Raw genomic sequence first — 6,782 nt, forward strand, 5'->3', positions numbered from 1 at the left:
CAACAGAGTGAGTCATTTTCTCCTTTTAAACTGGTTGCATGAGTGATTATAAGATTTTTAAAAAATGTGCGATACTAATTAAATACAATAGTACAATAGTCTGCTTAAAGTATCACTACAAATCAATTATTTCTTACAACTTCTAAAGGGTAACAATAATTTTGTCCAGTCTACTTTACAATGTCTCTGTAGAATAAGCATGAATTCAGTTATTTTCACTACTTTTGTGTTTTGTTCCACTGCAAAGCAAACATAGACATGCATTGATGATAAAATATCTTTTAATTTCAACACTGCTCAGGGGGTAATTGGTGCATTATTTTAATAAAATGAAAGGGTACCAATAATTTCAGCCATGTCTGTATATATTCTTTAAAGTTTATAATTTATGAGGAACCCTCGTTGACACACATAAACACACACACACACACATTGACATATACACACACAAATTCATACACACAAACAAGTCCTTAAGGAGATGTAGCAAATGACATGATATGAGGTGCTGTGTAGTTTCCATGGAAACATTTATCTGTGTAATATCTCCTCATGTTAATCTCAGCCAATTAGGTCTGCTGAGTGTCAGTCCATGCTGGGTTTAAATAAATTCAGGACTGCCCCCCCTTTCCTCCCATGCTGAAATGAGATATCATGTATGTCTGATATGAACATGTCTAATTTTATTGCCAAAAGACCAAAAGTATGCAGATAACTAAATTTTACTATTTTGTTAAATGAATGTCTGTCTCAAATGGAGAAGATGAGATAAATGAATAAATTAATTATACAATGGGAAAGTTTTAAAGCACAATCTGTAATCTTTAAGAATTTCCAGAAACTGAAAACTGAAAATTGTTTATGTAAATGTGAAGGCTGGAGTTAGCCCCAGTTTGTGTCTCTCATGTATTACATTACATTTGAGTCACAGAGCTAAACATAGCCTTTTCTGAAGTACACAAGGCAACATTTCAAAAATCCAGATTCCAGGGTTTTTACCACACTTACCCTGATTCCGAAAGCATTTCCAGAATCCACAGTCCCATCTAGTCATGAAATTGATGTCAGTTAATAAGACTTAAGAGAGAATAAGACTCTCCAGATCAGAAAAAGATGCCTGAAAGATAGTACACTATTTTCACAGTTGGAATCACTCGGACAAATTAATTTCTATGTGAGGTTGTTTTATTTATTAGCGTAATTTTGGAAGAAAAATATTAATGTGGTGATAATACTGTCTGTATCAAATTAAACAGAATAATAATAAAGACAAATGGCTATCTTCATGAAAAACATTCTTTTCTCCTTTCTCATGAGAAAAATTGTAACACACTTCACATTTCTAGGCCCGAAAATTGGAACGATATTTGCAATTATTTTCGATTAAATTAATTAAATACATTTAGAACTGTTGCCCTGTTTCCTCACCTGTCACAATAATTAATTTAATTATTTGTCAAACTCCCATCTGGATTTTTTAAAGATCACCTCATATTTATTCTTCAGAACTAGGCTGTCGTGTGCTTTGATAATAATGAAGACTTTATGCTTACTTATTATGGCAGATGAAAACCTTGTGTTTGCTGACCTCCAGTGGTTTAACTTCTTACCTTGCTGCAGTGATGTACAGGTGTACTCCAGGGTGTGTCAGTACACCGTGACGTCACTGCAGGGTGTGATTGCAGGTTAGAATATACTTGAAACATTCGACTAGAAGAGGGCAGTGAAACACTGATTTCCAGCCTGGAATTAAGGTGCCCTATTGTGTTTTTGACCACCAGGAGCAAAAAGCTATGAAGCAGTGTTTTTATATTTGGGTTCCTGTTCTGTTGCACATACACACACACAAGTACGGGGGCAGCATGAAACATCTTGCAATCTACTTCACACTATTCCGCTGATTGACAGCTGGTGGTGTTAAGGTGCCAACAAAGGCAGTGAAAAAGAACACCGCAAGAAAGCAACTTGGATGTAAACAATGCACAATTTAAAATATTCCATAAATCGGTGATGCAAATGTTTTATAAGAACGAAATCCATTTAACATGTTTATTAGAGCTCAATTACACACCTAATGTGTTTCTGTGAAACACTGAATTTAACCATAACTTTGATTTGTTTACAAAAAACTCCACATTCTACCATTTTAGTTACAATTTACATTTAATATTTTCCTAAATAATAAAGCAGACATGCACACTAAGCCCACAGCAAGTACAAACAAAAATAGTAAAACATTTCAGATCTGTTTGACAGCATGAATAGTTGCATCACACCTTGTCAGGTTTATTTATATAGCCCAAGACACATTTGTCCCAGAAGACTCAGCATAGAACTCCCTCTCTCCTTAGATGTTCAAGCTAAAGGCGTCTAAAAAAAAAGAAAAATGGACACATGTAACAGAGAATACATAGACAAAATATATTATATGTTGTTATGTCTTTGAGCTTATTAAGTTAAAAGAGCTGCAAATAGAATGTTAAAGTGAATGAAGTAGCTCTATAAATAAAAAGACTTTGGTATGAGCTGCTATGAGCTATCACAAAGTCACCTTGTACCATGGAGACTTGGAGTGAGGACTGACTACACTAGACAATCAATCTTTCTATTCACAAGGGAAACAGATAAGAGGTGCCAAGAGTGTTAATCTTAGACCTTTTCTGCCTTTGCTCTGTCTCCAGGAGAATGAAAGGTGGCATGGAAGCAGTGTATTGAGCCATTTTTGGCAAAAAAAAAACCTGTTTGAAACATGATTAGCATTATGGGCATACACATGCAGGAAGTACTACTTGATCACTACTGAGATCAATTGTAACCACATAAATGTAAACTGACCACAGCTGCTTTTCGCTATAAAAGACATACAGTATCTAACCTTATATACCTTTTTTTACAGCATCAATTAATTTAACAACTGACCACTTGAACAGTCTATAATTATTCCAGTGGCCCTCTCCATGCCCCACATGTAAACAGCCTGCATACTTCATCTTTATACCGTGTAATCCCTCGAATAGCCCAACAAGAGCATGTGAATAGAGTTCTAAGATGTACAGCAGCCCTTTGATCTGGGAAGCTGCAGCGTGAAGTGGAAGCATGTGACACACTTCCCATGAATAGTGATGAATGAAGAGAGGGGATAGTTCATTCTGTTCTGGGGATAAACAGAGGAGCTCCTCTTTGTTGTAAGCTGTTTTAGCCGTCAGTGAATTGACATTTTAAAAAAAACCTTCAAAGGCATGCAGTCAGTAGGATGAGGGAAGGTTTAGGATGAGAGCCAATAACCACTGGCCCATAGCAATGATATGGGAAGATGGATGGAAAAGGTTCATAACAGACCAGCGGAGAGAGGCATGGAAAGTCCATCCATCCAACCAGCTGCCAGAGAAGCTGAGCTGTCCAAGTCTGAACCATGACTAACAGATTTTAAGATTATGCAAGCAGAGAACAGACATCACTTTGTGAATGAAATTTCAGTGGTAATGGTAACACTAATCCTGTGTAGCTTAGTGGACACATAGTTGCAATATAAATCCCAAATTTTGGCGTTATATAAACATTAAGCTAATGTACTGCATTAATTACAGTGAATCAAGATAACTGATTTTTTGTATGGTATAGTTTTGAAAAGTAATGTTGCAAGCTGTAGTTCATTAGACCAAGGAAAAGAAAATCATCCACTGATGTCTTTTAGCCCTGGTCCTGTTCATGCTCACACTGTCTTATTACAAATTAACTAAGAGTTGTAAATAAGAGGTCATATGGACTGACAGGCAACTCATTCAATAGATGGTTTTGGGTTGCAGTGCTACATCTACCTCTTGTGGGTCATCATCAGCACTACATCATTTGTGCGTTCTAAAACTGTTACAAAACCCTGTTGAAAAATAAATATGTTTTATAATAATATAATAACCACTTGGTTAGGTTTAGGAAATGATCATGGTTTGGGTTAAAATAAGTACTTTATTAAGGTTAGGGGACGACTGTGGTCATGGTTTTAAAAAGCAATGGTGTCTCCACTGATGGACGTCCCTCCACCCCAGCCTCCTCCTAATGTGGACTTTGTTGCTCTATAATAACATCACCTCATTTCTTTCTGTTGCTCTCGTCATAATTACTATGGCCAGTAGAGGGCTTCTGACACTTGAACATAAATACATGTCATTTTCAGGAACTTGCTGAAATGACTGATCCTTTCGTTTTTCTTGGAAGTAAAGTCTCAGTACATATTAGGGATGTGCAGAGAGCCCAGTATTTGTATTTGTTTCTGTATTTGTTGAAGGAGAAAAAATATTTGTATTTGTATTTGAATAAAAGTCGAAAGAAGCTTAAAAATCCAGTTTTTGTTTTTAATACACTTTTAAGTTTAGGAAATTAAAGAGTACAATAAGTGTTCATGAATAAACAACCTAGAAGGTGGATGTGTCTCCCTTCGTTGAGACCTGCTGATAGACATAACAGCAGAGCAGAGGAGAGAGACTGAGATAGTGATGTAACTGACCTGTGTGCTAGTATTTGAAAAAAATTTTTCTTCCCAAACACAAATAATTTTTAAAATATTTGCATGAAACAAATATTCGTAAAAAAAAAAAAAAAAACAACACTATTTGTGCTTTGCCAAATAATGTATTTGTATTTGAGCACACACCTAATACATATACCAGCAAATGAGTCTTTTTATACTCTTGAAATAAGACCCAATACAATTAATGGCTATTGAAGGTGAAGTGAAGAGACAAGACATTAGGACTCATCTTGCAACCGTGATGTCCTTGATGCCGAACCTCAGTTTCCACAAACACATCAACATTGTTTCAAATTCAATTGGTTTATAACTTAAAAAATTCTGGAAAAAAACTAGGCTACTTATCAAAACCAGACCTGGAGAGACTCGCACATGCTTTTGTAACCTGTCACATTGACCACTGCAATTGCTTTCTCACTAGTCTGCCCCAGAAGACTGTGAGGCAATGAGGAATGAAAAGAAAAGAGAGCACATTCTACCAGTCACACCGTAAGCTTCCTCTACACACGAATAGTCTTTCTTTTCTCTGCTGATACATCTTCTGCTTGTCCATGAATGGCCCTGATCCTTGAACTACTACTACTATGAACTACTCAGACCTCTCAGGTCATCCAGCACTGATGCTGTGCTGAGGCTCAGTTCAAAATCTGAAACTGTACTCAGATGTGCTCAGAATCCCATTTTTTTTCAAAGCAGCCTTAAAACATTTCTTTTTTTTCTGTTGCCTATCAATGATGGGTATTAAATCCTTTTTTATTGAATAATTTATGTATGGATCTACCTTTGTGCTTGTCACAAATGTTTCTTTTTCCCTTCTCTTTCCTCCTTTACTTGTCATGTAAGCTTGCCTCGCTTTGCCTCTTCCAGTGCATACATTTAAAATTACATTAGTAACATATTTTGTCAAACAAATAATTTTTTTATCTAAACTATTAATTCCATAATCATCATCAGAAACCAAAACCTACCCTCTACCAACAAATAAAAGAAAATACAATTTGATTAGGCACATCCTTGAACACAGGCCTGTCTGCACAGAGGGAAAAGAAAGTAGACAAAACATGTTAAAACTAGAAGGAAACAAAAAGGGCTGCCGACACTGTGAGGAACTAGCCCCTTTTACACAGTCTGTTCAAGGCGGGAATGCTGCACCTTTAGTCTGCCTCACTGTTCTGTATAAAAGGTATGGACACAGAGTGGGGGGGGGCAGAGTTGCTCTGCCAATAAGCTGGCTACAGCTGTACTTACAGAGCCGGATCGACGTCTGTGTAAAAGGGACAGCCAGCACGGAGGGACAGGGAGCTGACAGGGAGCTGATGCTGTCGTGTTACACATCACGCCTCTGAATCCGTAATACCAGCATGCATTGTAAAATCACACATGGGGGCGGCATTATGCCGGCTTTGTTTGATTCAGTGTAAACAAGCAAAGGCACCTTAGTGACGGATCTTCTTTACGGCTATAATGCAGGATCTCTGTCTTCTCTTTGCTCTATAGGTATTTTTAATAAGATTGTAAATGCAGACATGCCTTAAATAACAGGTTAGAATAACTGACTGCTGGAGAGTGAAATAGAAAGAGAGGAGAATGCATCGAACCTTATTTTATTTTCTTTCTTACTGCTACAATAACTCATTTGATGAAACAGATTATATAAATTGGGAATTTTGGATAAAACATTGTTGCTAGTTGTGACAAACCAAAATGATCACCAACTCTTCAGCTCCATGAGCTTTTTAGCCTCTTTCAGCTCATTGTTTTCTGGCCCTGATACTGTATACTACTTGTTTCTTGCTGGTGAAGAAAGTTGAACATCTAGTAGCTGAAAAGCCAGATGCTGTCATGATATGTAGTCAGTTACTCACATAATGACCAATAAGTGGCAGTAATAGACTGCAGGTCCAGTTATTAATTGTCTGGTTACAGAGGTCAATAAAGTTTTGGGACTTCATAGCTAGCAACATGACATGGTGTCTTTTCCATATTATAAGATAAGGAATAAATAAATGGTACCAGGAGTGAAACCTGTCATATATCATGTGTTGTGAGAAGTGACATGGATCATTTGAAGCCACCAGAAAGCTTAAAATTCACTCAAAAACTTTAACAATTGGTGCATGTTTAAGCAGCAATTCCTGCTGTACAATTCCTGTTTCAACTGTAAAGAGTGGCAAGAATTCTCCACACACTATTACTTCCAACACATCTAGTCCACTGTATCTTCAGTCCAATTGTAAGGCAGAAAAGGGAATAC

Source organism: Thunnus albacares, chromosome 16 (genome assembly GCF_914725855.1).
Source record: "Thunnus albacares chromosome 16, fThuAlb1.1, whole genome shotgun sequence".
NCBI lineage: Eukaryota > Metazoa > Chordata > Actinopteri > Scombriformes > Scombridae > Thunnus > Thunnus albacares.